The 14,023-nt window shown below is 49.2% G+C and overlaps 1 non-coding gene and 8 pseudogenes across 1 annotated transcript; all 9 read right to left on the reverse strand.

Moving 5' to 3' along the window:
- Positions 1-593: 593 nt before the first annotated feature.
- LOC144130637 (5S ribosomal RNA) lies at positions 594-712 on the reverse strand (annotated as a pseudogene).
- Positions 713-2,966: 2,254 nt separating this feature from the next.
- LOC144130609 (5S ribosomal RNA) lies at positions 2,967-3,085 on the reverse strand (annotated as a pseudogene).
- Positions 3,086-3,650: 565 nt separating this feature from the next.
- Positions 3,651-3,769, reverse strand: LOC144130657 (5S ribosomal RNA; annotated as a pseudogene).
- A 684-nt stretch (positions 3,770-4,453) lies between these two features.
- On the reverse strand, positions 4,454-4,572 carry LOC144130598 (5S ribosomal RNA; annotated as a pseudogene).
- Positions 4,573-6,817: 2,245 nt separating this feature from the next.
- Positions 6,818-6,936, reverse strand: LOC144130577 (5S ribosomal RNA; annotated as a pseudogene).
- Positions 6,937-7,499: 563 nt separating this feature from the next.
- Positions 7,500-7,618, reverse strand: LOC144130917 (5S ribosomal RNA). Its single transcript, XR_013314344.1, has one exon. It is a non-coding gene; the product is annotated as a 5S ribosomal RNA (ribosomal RNA).
- Positions 7,619-10,516: 2,898 nt separating this feature from the next.
- On the reverse strand, positions 10,517-10,635 carry LOC144130551 (5S ribosomal RNA; annotated as a pseudogene).
- Positions 10,636-11,201: 566 nt separating this feature from the next.
- LOC144130658 (5S ribosomal RNA) lies at positions 11,202-11,320 on the reverse strand (annotated as a pseudogene).
- A 684-nt stretch (positions 11,321-12,004) lies between these two features.
- LOC144130599 (5S ribosomal RNA) lies at positions 12,005-12,123 on the reverse strand (annotated as a pseudogene).
- Positions 12,124-14,023: the final 1,900 nt, after the last annotated feature.

Consider the following 14,023-nt stretch of genomic DNA (forward strand, 5'->3'; position numbering starts at 1 on the left):
CTGTCGTGGTCAGCCAGCATGAGTGCGAGGAATATACTTTTCAAAGCGCTTATGTAGTGTATGCAGCCGCTCCCGAATGCAAAACTTCGCACGAATACTTCCCTCGCTCGTGGCAGCAGGCGCCGAGCGTGCAATTACGTGCCCTATGCTTTTCGCAGCCGTTCCCGCGATCGTAACGCACTGCGGCATGCATCGAAAGAGCAGCGGGAGCAAGCCTCTGGTGTTGACACATGGACCGGGCAAGGAATGCGTGTCGATCGACTATATCGATGAACGCTAATTGTGCGCTACTGCGCAGTCTTATGCGCTAACTGGGCCTCCCTGTTATCTAGGCGCATTGCCGAGTTTGATCTGCACTGTACACGCCGCCGTAGACGTCAGAATGACAGCCGGGAAGCCGGGCGGTCGCTTTTCAGTTTTGCCGCAAGCACGCGTGCACGGAATTTCGCGTCCGCAAGTACGTACATTGCCAGTGGGAATTTGGTATTTATAACAATATCGCGAAACCTCCTATAGTTGCACGAGGCATATCGGATAATATATAACTATGAGGCAAAAAAAAAGCGTTAGAGACGAAAAAAATGCAAAAGAAGTGCCATCAGCACTCGGTGTTCCCAGGTGGTCTCCCTCCCAAGTACTGACCGAGCTCAATGCTGCTTAGCTGCGGTGATCGGACGAGAACCGGCGTATTCAGCATGGTATGGCCAATTTTTTTTCTTTATTGCCTGGCTTTGACCCATAACATTTACACAAAAAACATTCAACAAAAAACACACAAAACACTATGTACATAAGACACTGTCGTGGTCAGCCATCATGAGTCTGGCTTCGTCATACTAAAATTCACGAAGCATACAGAGCGGCTCTAGCCTCGAGAGCCACTCGGGAGGCTCCGCAGCTGCTTTCTGGATGGCCAGAAAGCAGTAAAATCTTTCCCGAAAATAAATTCGGGCAGGTCGTGCGTCTTTGTCACAATAATAGCCTGCCATTCTGGAGCGCCATATACTGTGGAGGCCCAAGAGCATTATGAGATCGAATGGTACACCGTCCTCATTGTCTGTGCTTAAATAACGAATTCCCTGCGCGTCAAGTGGTAGCTCTTTCTTTATTGTCCTTTGTAACACATCCCAAAAATAAACCCCTTCCCAGCAATGCAAAAAAACATGGTCTATTGTTTCGGGCTGTTTACAAATTAAGCAGTTCGATCCCCACGGTAAAAAGAAATCCTTTCCTTCCAAAAACTTTTTAACTGGGAGTGTCCCGGTGTGTAATTTAAAAAAGAAGGTCTTTACTCCCGGTGGCACCTGCATTTTCTTTACCCTTTTTAAAACATCAGCTCCAGGACCTCCAGTGTACAAGGCCCTGTACATAGGCTCTGGGAAAACAATATCACAATGATCATGGTACAACTTCTTTCTTTTAGTTTTATACAAATAATCGCTAGAAAAACGCGCTGAAAGAAACCTAACACTTGCTACAATCTCTTTGTAGTAACCAAAAATTCCACCCGAGAGCTCTTCTGTGGTAACAACAAACTCAGGCAGCAATCGCCGTAGCCTCACCTGGCACACGGTGCGCAAAAACGGGTCTGAGACGTCGCGAAAAAACAAAAAACGGTGCACCAGCTGCCTTAAAAAGAGGTGCCCTAGCCCCAACCCCCCGTCTTTTACCCGCCGGAACAGGTTCGTTCGGCTGCAACGTTCCCATTCGGAAGCCCATATAAAGACGGCAAAAATCCGGTGTAACTTCTGAATGTGCACCCGAGAGCAATGCAAAACCTGCATCACATACCAGAGCTTGCTAATAAAAAACAGGTTGCAGACTGTAGCTCTGGCGAATATGGAGAGATTGGTGCCTTTCCATTTTCCAGCTCTGTCACGTGCTTCTTTCGTTTGCTGTTTCCAATACTCCTCGCTTTCGCGATAAGCATCGAGCGGAACGCCCAAATACTTGCCCGGTGTCGTCGTCCACGGTACGTTGGCAAAGTGGTCCGGGTGGGATGGCCACCATCCATGCCAGAGTCCGAGGCATTTGGACCAATCAAACCCGCTAACGGTGACTTCGCTGAACTAGCGTACACACCCGACAGCTTCGCTTATGCTCTCCTGATCAACCGTGAATACAGCAACGTCGTCAGCATACGCCAGCAGCTTAACTTCAGCAGCTTGCAACCTAAAGCCATTAATACTATTGTCTTCTAATATTTTCCTACACAGTGTTTCGATGTAAATACAAAATAAGAGAGGGCTGAGGTGGCAGCCCTGACGCACCGAACGCTGCACGCTAATGGGGGCCCCCAGGCACTTGTTAACAATCAATCTTGTCGTGCAGTTTCGATACGCCAGGGCTACACCTTCGCGGATAACTGAACCGACATTCACATGGTATGGCCGATGGCGAGAAATGCACTTTTCGAAGCGCTTATGTAGTGCATGCAGCCGCTCCCGAATGCAAAACTTCGCACGAATACTTCCCTCGCTCGTGGCAACAGGCGCCGAGCGTGCAATTACGTGCCCTGGGCTTTTCTCAGCCATTCTGGCGATCGTAACGCACTGCGGCATGCATCGAAAGAGCAGCGAGAGCAAGCCTGTGCTGTTGACACATGGACCGGACAAGGAATGCGTGTCGATCGACTATATCGATGAACGCTAATTGTGCGGTACTGCGCAGTGTTGTGCGCACACTGGTCCTCCCTGTTATCTAGGCGCATTGCCGAGTTTAATCTGCACTGTACACGCCGCCGTAGACTTCAGAATGACAGCCGGGAAGCCGGGCGGTCGCTTTTCAGTTTTGCCGCAAGCACGCGTGCACGGAATTTCGCGTCCGCACGTACGTACATTGCCAGTGGGAATGTGTTATTTATAACAATAACGCGAAACCTCCTACAGTTGCGCGAGGCATATCGGATAATTGATATAACTAAGAGGCAAAAAAAGCGTTAGAGACGATAAAAAATGCAAAAGAAGTGCCATCAGCACTCAGTGTTCCCAGGCGCTCTCCCTCCCAAGTACTGACCGAGCCCAATGCTGCTTAGCTTCGGTGATCGGACGAGATCCGGCGTATTCAGCATGGTATGGCCGATGGCGAGAAATACTTTTCGAAGCGCTTATGTAGTGTATGCAGCCGCTCCCGAATGCAAAACTTCGCACGAATACTTCCCTAGCTCGTGGCAACAAGTGCCGAGCGTGCAATTACGTGCCCTGGGCTTTTCTCAGCCGTTCTGGCGATCGTAACGCACTGCGGCATGCATCGAAAAAGCAGCGGGAGCAAGCCTGTGCTGTTGACACATGGACCGGGCAAGGAATGCGTGTCGATCGACTATATCGATGAACGCTAATTGTGCGGTACTGCGCTGTGTTGTGCGCACACTGGGCCTCCCTGTTATCTAGGCGCATTGCCGAGTTTAATCTGCACTGCACACGCCACCGTAGACGTCAGAATGACAACCGGGAAGCCGGGCGGTCGCTTTTCAGTTTTGCCGCAAGCACGCGTGCACGGACTTTCGCGTCCGCACGTACTTACATTGCCAGTGGGAATTTGTTATTTATAACCATATCGCGTCACCTCCTATAGTTGCACGAGGCATATCAGATAATTGATATAACTATGAGGCAAAAAAAGCGTTAGAGACGAAAAAAATTCAAAAGAAGTGCCATCAGCACTCGGTGTTCCCAGGTGGTCTCCCTCCCAAGTGCTGACCGAGCCCAATACCGCTTAGCTTCGGGGATCGGACGAGAACCGGCGTATTCAGCATGGTATGGCCGATTTTTTTTTCTTTAATGCCTGGCTTTGGCTCATAACATTTAACCAAAAAAAAACATTCAACAAAAAAGACACAAAACACTATGTACATAAGACACTGACGTGGTCAGCCAGCATGAGTGCGAGAAATATACTTTTCAAAGCGCTTATGTAGTGTATGCAGCCGCTCCCGAATGCAAAACTTCGCACGAATACTTCCCTAGCTCGTGGCAACAAGTGCCGAGCGTGCAATTACGTGCCCTATGCTTTTCGCAGCCGTTCCCGCGATCGTAACGCACTGCGGCATGCATCGAAAGAGCAGCGGGAGCAAGCCTGTGCTGTTGACACATGGACCGGGCAAGGAATGCGTGTTGATCGACTATATCGATGAACGCTAATTGTGCGCTACAGCGCAGTCTTATGCGCTAACTGGGCCTCCCTGTTATCTAGGCGCATTGCCGAGTTTGATCTGCACTGTACACGCCGCCGTAGACGTCAGAATGACAGCCGTGAAGCCGGGCGGTCGCTTTTCAGTTTTGCCGCAAGTACGCGTGCACGGAATTTCGCGTCCGCACGTACGTACATTGCCAGTGGGAATTTGGTATTTATAACAATATCGCGAAACCTCCTATAGTTGCACGAGGCATATCGGATAATATATATAACTATGAGGCAAAAAAAAGCGTTAGAGACGAAAAAAATGCAAAAGAAGTGCCATCAGCACTGGGTGTTCCCAGGTGGTCTCCCTCCCAAGTACTGACCGAGCCCAATGCTGCTTAGCTGCGGTGATCGGACGAGAACCGGCGTATTCAGCATGGTATGGCCAATTTTTTTTTCTTTATTGCCTGGCTTTGACCCATAACATTTACACAAAAAACATTCAACAAAAAACACACAAAACACTATGTACATAAGACACTGTCGTGGTCAGCCATCATGAGTCTGGCTTCGTCATACTAAAATTCACGAAGCATACAGAGCGGCTCTAGCCTCGAGAGCCACTCTGGAGGCTCCGCAGCTGCTTTCTGGATGGCCAGAAAGCAGTAAATTCTTTCCCGAAAATAAATTCGGGCAGGTCGTGCGTCTTTGTCAAAATAATAGCCTGCCATTCTGGAGCGCCATATACTGTGGAGGCCTAAGAGCATTATGAGATCAAATGGTACAACGTCCTCATTGTCTGTGCTTAAATAACGAATTCCCTGCGCGTCAAGTGGTAGCTCTTTCTTTATTGTCCTTTGTAACACATCCCAAAAATAAACCCCTTCCCAGCAATGCAAAAAAACATGGTCTATTGTTTCGGGCTGTTTACAAATTAAGCAGTTCGATCCCCACGGTAAAAAGAAATCCTTTCCTTCCAAAAACTTTTTAACTGGGAGTGTCCCGGTGTGTAATTTAAAAAAGAAGGTCTTTACTCCCGGTGGCACCTGCATTTTCTTTACCCTTTTTAAAACATCAGCTCCAGGACCTCCACTGTACAAGGCCCTGTACATAGGCTCTGGGAAAACAATATCACAAAGATCATGGTACAACTTCTTTCTTTTAGTTTTATACAAATAATCGCTAGAAAAACGCGCTGAAAGAAACCTAACACTTGCTACAATCTCTTTGTAGTAACCAAAAATTCCACCCGAGAGCTCTTCTGTGGTAACAACAAACTCGGGCAGCAATCGCCGCAGCCTCACCTGACACACGGTGCGCAAGAACGGGTCTGAGACGTCGCGAAAAAACAAAAAACGGTTCACCAGCTGCCTTAAAAAGAGGTGCCCTACCCCCAACCCCCCTTCTTTTACCCGCCGGAACAGGTGCGTTCGGCTGCTACGTTCCCATTCGGAAGCCCATATAAAGACGGCAAAAATCCGGTGTAACTTCTGAATGTGCACCCGAGAGCAATGCAAAACCTGCATCACATACCAGAGCTTTCTAATAAAAAACAGGTTGCAGACTGTAGCTCTGGCGAAAATGGAGAGATTGGGGCCTTTCCATTTTCCAGCTCTGTCACGTGCTTCTTTCGTTTGCTGTTTCCAATACTCCTCGCTTTCGCGATAAGCTTCGAGCGGAACGCCCAAATACTTGCCCGGTGTCGTCGTCCACGGTACGTTGGCAAAATGGTCCGGGTGGGATGGGCTCCAAGCATGGTATGGCCGATGGCTCTAGCCTCGAGAGCCACTCGGGAGGCTCCTCAGCTGCTTTCTGGATGGCCAGAAAGCAGTCCATTCTTTCCCGAAAATAATTTCGGGCAGGTCGTGCGTCTTTGTAACAATAATAGCCTGCCATTCTGGAGCGCCATATACTGTGGAGGCCCAAGAGCATTATGAGATCAAATGGTACCCCATCCTCATTGTCAGTGCTTAAATAACGAATTCCCTGCGCGTCAAGTGGTAGCTCTTTCTTTATTGTCCTTTGTAACACATCCCAAAAATAAACGCCTTCCCAGCAATGCAAAAAAACATGATCTGCTTAGCTTCAGTGATCGGACGAGAACCGGCGTATTCAGCATGGTATGGCCGATGGCGAGAAATACACTTTTCGAAGCGCTTATGTAGTGTATGCAGCCGCTCCTGAACGCAAAACTTCGCACGAATACTTCCCTCGCTCGTGGCAACAGGCGCCGAGCGTGCAATTACGTGCCCTGTGCTTTTCTCAGCCGTTCTGGCGATCGTAACGCACTGCGGCATGCATCGAAAGAGCAGCGGGAGCAAGCCTGTGCTGTTGACACATGGACCGGGCAAGGAAAGCGTGTCGACTATATCGATGAACGCAAATTGTGCGCTACTGCGCAGTCTTATGCGCTAACTGGGCCTCCCTGTTATCTAGGCGCATTGCCGAGTTTGATCTGCACTGTACACGCCGCCGTAGACGTCAGAATGACAGCCGGGAAGCCGGGCGGTCGCTTTTCAGTTTTGCCGCAAGCACGCGTGCACGGACTTTCGCGTCCGCACGTACGTACATTGCCAGTGGGAATTTGTTATTTATAACAATATCGCGTCACCTCCTATAATTGCAGGAGGCATATCGGATAATTGATATAACTATGAGGCAAAAAAAGCGTTAGAGACGATAAAAAATGCAAAAGAAGTGCCATCAGCAATCGGTGTTCCCAGGTGGTCTCCCTCCCAAGTACTGACCGAGCCCAATGCTGCTTAGCTTCGGTGATCGGACGAGAACCGGCGTATTCTGCATGGTATGGCCGATGGCGAGAAATACACTTTTCGAAGCGCTTATGTAGTGTATGCAGCCGCTCCCGAATGCAAAACTTCGCACGAATACTTCACTCGCTCGTGGCAGCAGGCGCCGAGCGTGCAATTACGTGCCCTGGGCTTTTCTCAGCCGTTCTGGCGATCGTAACGCACTGCGGCATGCATCGAAAGAGCAGCGGGAGCAAGCCTGTGCTGTTGACACATGGACTGGGCAAGGAATGCGTGTCGACTATATAGATGAACGCTAATTGTGCGCTACTGCCCAGTCTTATGCGCACACTGGGCCTCCCTGTTATCTAGGCGCATTGCCGAGTTTAATCTGCACTGTACACGCCGCCGTAGACGTCAGAATGACAACCGGGAAGCCGGGCGGTCGCTTTTCAGTATTGCCGCAAGCACGCGTGCACGGACTTTCGCGTCCGGACGTACGTACATTGCCAGTGGGAATTTGTTATTTATAACCATATCGCGCCACCTCCTATAGTTGCACGAGGCATATCGGATAATTGATATAACTATCAGGCAAAAAAAGCGTTAGAGACGAAAAAAATGCAAAAGAAGTGCCATCAGCACTCGGTGTTCCCAGGTGGTCTCCCTCCCAAGTACTGACCGAGCCCAATGCTGCTTAGCTTCGGTGATCGGACGAGAACCGGCGTATTCAGCATGGTATGGCCGATGGCGAGAAATACACTTTTCGAAGCGCTTGTGTAGTGTATGCAGCCGCTCCCGAATGCAAAACTTCGCACGAATACTTCCCTCGCTCGTGGCAGCAGGCGCCGAGCGTGCAATTACGTGCCCTGGGCTTTTCTCAGCAGTTCCCGCGATAGTAACGCCCTGCGGCATGCATCGAAAGAGCAGCGGGAGCAAGCCTGTGCTGTTGACACATGGACCGGGCAAGGAATGCGTGTCGACTATATCGATGAACGCTAATTGTGCGCTACTGCGCAGTCTTATGCGCACACTGGGCCTCCCTGTTATCTAGGTGCATTGCCGAGTTTAATCTGCACTGTACACGCCGCCGTAGACGTCAGAATGACAATCGGGAAGCCGGGCGGTCGCTTTTCAGTATTGCCGCAAGCACGCGTGCACGGACTTTTGCGTCCGCACGTACGTACATTGCCAGTGGGAATTTGTTATTTATAACCATATCGCGCCACCTCCTATAGTTGCATGAGGCATATCGGATAATTGATATAACTATGAGGCAAAAAAAGCGTTAGAGACGAAAAAAATGCAAAAGAAGTGCCATCAGCACTCGTTGTTCCCAGGTGGTCTCCCTCCCAAGTACTGACCGAGCCCAATGCTGCTTAGCTTCGGTTTTTTTTTCTTTATTGCCTGGCTTTGACCCATAACATTTCAACAAAAAACACTCAACAAAAAAACACACAAAACGCTATGTACATACGACACTGTCGTGGTCAGCCATCATGAGTCTGGCTTCGTCATACTAAAACTCACGAAGCATACAGAGCGGCTCTAGCCTCGAGAGCCACTCGGGAGGCTCCTCAGCTGCTTTCTGGATGGCCAGAAAGCAGTCCATTCTTTCCCGAAAATAAATTCGGGCAGGTCGTGCGTCTTTGTCACAATAATAGCCTGCCATTCTGGAGCGCCATATACAGTGGAGGCCCAAGAGCATAATGAGATCAAATGGTACCCCATCCTCATTGTCTGTGCTTAAATAACGAATTCGCTGCGCGTCAAGTGGTAGCTCTTTCTTTATTGTCCTTTGTAACACATCCCAAAAATAAACCCCTTCCCAGCAATGCAAAAAAACATGGTCTATTGTTTCGGGCTGTTTACAAATTAAGCAGTTCGATCCCTACGGTAAAAAGAAATCCTTTCCTTTCAAAAACTTTTTAACTGGGAGTGTCCCGGTGTGTAATTTAAAAAAGAAGGTCTTTACTCCCGGTGGCACCTGCATTTTCTTTACCCTTTTTAAAACATCAGCTCCAGGACCTCCAGTGTACAAGGCCCTTTACATAGGCTCTGGGAAAACAATATCACAAAGATCATGGTACAACTTCTTTCTTTTAGTTTTATACAAATAATCGCTAGAAAAACGCGCTGATAGAAACCTAACACTTGCTACAATCTCTTTGTAGTAACCAAAAATTCCACCCGAGAGCTCTTCTGTGGTAACAACAAACTCGGGCAGCAATCGCCGTAGCCTCACCTGGCACACGGTGCGCAAGAACGGGTCTGAGACGTCGCGAAAAAAACAAAAAACGGTTCACCAGCTGCCTTAAAAAGAGGTGCCCTAGCCCCAACCCCCCGTCTTTTACCCGCCGGAACAGGTTCGTTCGGCTGCAACGTTCCTATTCGGAAGCCCATATAAAGACGGCAAAAATCCGGTGTAACTTCTGAATGTGCACCCGAGAGCAATGCAAGACCTGCATCACATACCAGAGCTTGCTAATAAAAAACAGGTTGCAGACTGTAGCTCTGGCGAAAATGGAAAGATTGGTGCCTTTCCATTTTCCAGCTCTGTCACGTGCTTCTTTCGTTTGCTGTTTCCAATACTCCTCGCTTTCGCGATAAGCATCGAGCGGAACGCCCAAATACTTGCCCGGTGTCGTCGTCCACGGTACGTTGGCAAAATGATCCGGGTGGGATGGCCACCATCCATGCCAGAGTCCGAGGCATTTGGACCAATTAAACCCGCTACCGGTGACTTCGCTGAACTCGCGTACACACCCGACAGCTTCGCTTATGCTCTCCTGATCATCCATGAATACAGCAACGTCGTCAGCATACGCCAGCAGCTTAACTTCAGCAGCTTGCAACCTAAAGCCATTAATACTATTGTCTTCTAATATTTTCCTACACAGTGTTTCGATGTAAATACAAAATAAGAGAGGGCTGAGGGGGCAGCCCTGACGCACCGAAAGCTGCACGCTAATGGGGGCCCCCAGGCACTTGTTAACAATCAATCTTGTCGTGCAGTTTCGATACGCCAGGGCTACACCCTCGCGGATAACTGAACCGACATTCACATGGTGTGGCCGATGGCGAGAAATACACTTTTCGAAGCGCTTATGTAGTGCATGCAGCCGCTCCCGAATGCAAAACTTCGAACGAATACTTCCTTCGCTCGTGGCAACAGGCGCCGAGCGTGCAATTACGTGCCCTGGGCTTTTCTCAGCCGTTCTGGCGATCGTAACGCACTGCGGCATGCATCGAAAGAGCAGCGAGAGCAAGCCTGTGCTGTTGACACATGGACCGGACAAGGAATGCGTGTCGAACGACTATATCGATGAACGCTAATTGTGCGGTACTGCGCAGAGTTGTGCGCACACTGGTCCTCCCTGTTATCTAGGCGCATTGCCGAGTTTAATCTGCACTGTACACGCCGCCGTAGACTTCAGAATGACAGCCGGGAAGCCGGGCGGTCGCTTTGCAGTTTTGCCGTAAGCACGCGTGCACGGACTTTCGCGTCCGCACGTACGTACATTGCCAGTGGGAATTTGTTATTTATAACAATATCGCGTCACCTCCTATAGTTGCACGAGGCATATCTTATAATTGATATAACTATGAGGCAAAAAAAGCGTTAGAGACGATAAAAAATGCAAAAGAAGTGCCATCAGCACTCAGTGTTCCCAGGCGGTCTCCCTCCAAAGTACTGACCGAGCCCAATGCTGCTTAGCTTCGGTGATCGGACGAGATCCGGCGTATTCAGCATGGTATGGCCGATGGCGAGAAATACTTTTCGAAGCGCTTATGTAGTGTATGCAGCCGCTCCCGAATGCAAAACTTCGCACGAATACTTCCCTAGCTCGTGGCAACAAGTGCCGAGCGTGCAATTACGTGCCCTGGGCTTTTCTCAGCCGTTCTGGCGATCGTAACGCACTGCGGCATGCATCGAAAAAGCAGCGGGAGCAAGCCTGTGCTGTTGACACATGGACCGGGCAAGGAATGCGTGCCGATCGACTATATCGATGAACGCTAATTGTGCGGTACTGCGCTGTGTTGTGCGCACACTGGGCCTCCCTGTTATCTAGGCGCATTGCCGAGTTTAATCTGCACTGCACACGCCGCCGTAGACGTCAGAATGACAACCGGGAAGCCGGGCGGTCGCTTTTCAGTTTTGCCGCAAGCACGCGTGCACGGACTTTCGCGTCCGCACGTACGTACATTGCCAGTGGGAATTTGTTATTTATAACCATATCGCGCCACCTCCTATAGTTGCACGAGGCATATCAGATAATTGATATAACTATGAGGCAAAAAAAGCGTTAGAGACGAAAAAAAATTCAAAAGAAGTGCCATCAGCACTCGGTGTTCCCAGGTGGTCTCCCTCCCAAGTGCTGACCGAGCCCAATACCGCTTAGCTTCGGGGATCGGACGAGAACCGGCGTATTCAGCATGGTATGGCCGATTTTTTTTTCTTTATTGCCTGGCTTTGGCTCATAACATTTAACCAAAAAAAAACATTCAACAAAAAAGACACAAAACACTATGTACATAAGACACTGTCGTGGTCAGCCAGCATGAGTGCGAGAAATATACTTTTCAAAGCGCTTATGTAGTGTATGCAGCCGCTCCCGAATGCAAAACTTCGCACGAATACTTCCCTAGCTCGTGGCAACAAGTGCCGAGCGTGCAATCACGTGCCCTATGCTTTTCGCAGCCGTTCCCGCGATCGTAACGCACTGCGGCATGCATCGAAAGAGCAGCGGGAGCAAGCCTCTGGTGTTGACACATGGACCGGGCAAGGAATGCGTGTTGATCGACTATATCGATGAACGCTAATTGTGCGCTACAGCGCAGTCTTATGCGCTAACTGGGCCTCCCTGTTATCTAGGCGCATTGCCGAGTTTGATCTGCACTGTACACGCCGCCGTAGACGTCAGAATGACAGCCGTGAAGCCGGGCGGTCGCTTTTCAGTTTTGCCGCAAGCACGCGTGAACGGAATTTCGCGTCCGCACGTACGTACATTGCCAGTGGGAATTTGGTATTTATAACAATATCGCGAAACCTCCTATAGTTGCACGAGGCATATCGGATAATATATATAACTATGAGGCAAAAAAAAGCGTTAGAGACGAAAAAAATGCAAAAGAAGTGCCATCAGCACTCGGTGTTCCCAGGTGGTCTCCCTCCCAAGTACTGACCGAGCCCAATGCTGCTTAGCTGCGGTGATCGGACGAGAACCGGCGTATTCAGCATGGTATGGCCAATTTTTTTTTCTTTATTGCCTGGCTTTGACCCATAACATTTACACAAAAAACATTCAACAAAAAACACACAAAACACTATGTACATAAGACACTGTCGTGGTCAGCCATCATGAGTCTGGCTTCGTCATACTAAAATTCACGAAGCATACAGAGCGGCTCTAGCCTCGAGAGCCACTCTGGAGGCTCCGCAGCTGCTTTCTGGATGGCCAGAAAGCAGTAAATTCTTTCCCGAAAATAAATTCGGGCAGGTCGTGCGTCTTTGTCAAAATAATAGCCTGCCATTCTGGAGCGCCATATACTGTGGAGGCCTAAGAGCATTATGAGATCAAATGGTACAACGTCCTCATTGTCTGTGCTTAAATAACGAATTCCCTGCGCGTCAAGTGGTAGCTCTTTCTTTATTGTCCTTTGTAACACATCCCAAAAATAAACCCCTTCCCAGCAATGCAAAAAAACATGGTCTATTGTTTCGGGCTGTTTACAAATTAAGCAGTTCGATCCCCACGGTAAAAAGAAATCCTTTCCTTCCAAAAACTTTTTAACTGGGAGTGTCCCGGTGTGTAATTTAAAAAAGAAGGTCTTTACTCCCGGTGGCACCTGCATTTTCTTTACCCTTTTTAAAACATCAGCTCCAGGACCTCCACTGTACAAGGCCCTGTACATAGGCTCTGGGAAAACAATATCACAAAGATCATGGTACAACTTCTTTCTTTTAGTTTTATACAAATTATCGCTAGAAAAACGCGCTGAAGGAAACCTAACACTTGCTACAATCTCTTTGTAGTAACCAAAAATTCCACCCGAGAGCTCTTCTGTGGTAACAACAAACTCGGGCAGCAATCGCCGCAGCCTCACCTGACACACGGTGCGCAAGAACGGGTCTGAGACGTCGCGAAAAAACAAAAAACGGTTCACCAGCTGCCTTAAAAAGAGGTGCCCTAACCCCAACCCCCCTTCTTTTACCCGCCGGAACAGGTGCGTTCGGCTGCAACGTTCCCATTCGGAAGCCCATATAAAGACGGCAAAAATCCGGTGTAACTTCTGAATGTGCACCCGAGAGCAATGCAAAACCTGCATCACATACCAGAGCTTTCTAATAAAAAACAGGTTGCAGACTGTAGCTCTGGCGAAAATGGAGAGATTGGGGCCTTTCCATTTTCCAGCTCTGTCACGTGCTTCTTTCGTTTGCTGTTTCCAATACTCCTCGCTTTCGCGATAAGCTTCGAGCGGAACGCCCAAATACTTGCCCGGTGTCGTCGTCCACGGTACGTTGGCAAAATGGTCCGGGTGGGATGGCCACCAAGCATGGTATGGCCGATGGCTCTAAGCTCGAGAGCCACTCGGGAGGCTCCTCAGCTGCTTTCTGGATGGCGAGAAAGCAGTCCATTCTTTCCCGAAAATAATTTCGGGCAGGTCGTGCGTCTTTGTAACAATAATAGCCTGCCATTCTGGAGCGCCATATACTGTGGAGGCCCAAGAGCATTATGAGATCAAATGGTACCCCATCCTCATTGTCAGTGCTTAAATAACGAATTCCCTGCGCGTCAAGTGGTAGCTCTTTCTTTATTGTCCTTTGTAACACATCCCAAAAATAAACGCCTTCCCAGCAATGCAAAAAAACATGATCTGCTTAGCTTCAGTGATCGGACGAGAACCGGCGTATTCAGCATGGTATGGCCGATGGCGAGAAATACACTTTTCGAAGCGCTTATGTAGTGTATGCAGCCGCTCCTGAACGCAAAACTTCGCACGAATACTTCCCTCGCTCGTGGCAACAGGCGCCGAGCGTGCAATTACGTGCCCTGTGCTTTTCTCAGCCGTTCTGGCGATCGTAACGCACTGCGGCATGCATCGAAAGAGCAGCGGGAGCAAGCCTGTGCTGTTGACACATGGACCGGGCAAGG

Source organism: Amblyomma americanum, chromosome 4 (assembly GCF_052857255.1).
Source record: "Amblyomma americanum isolate KBUSLIRL-KWMA chromosome 4, ASM5285725v1, whole genome shotgun sequence".
NCBI lineage: Eukaryota > Metazoa > Arthropoda > Arachnida > Ixodida > Ixodidae > Amblyomma > Amblyomma americanum.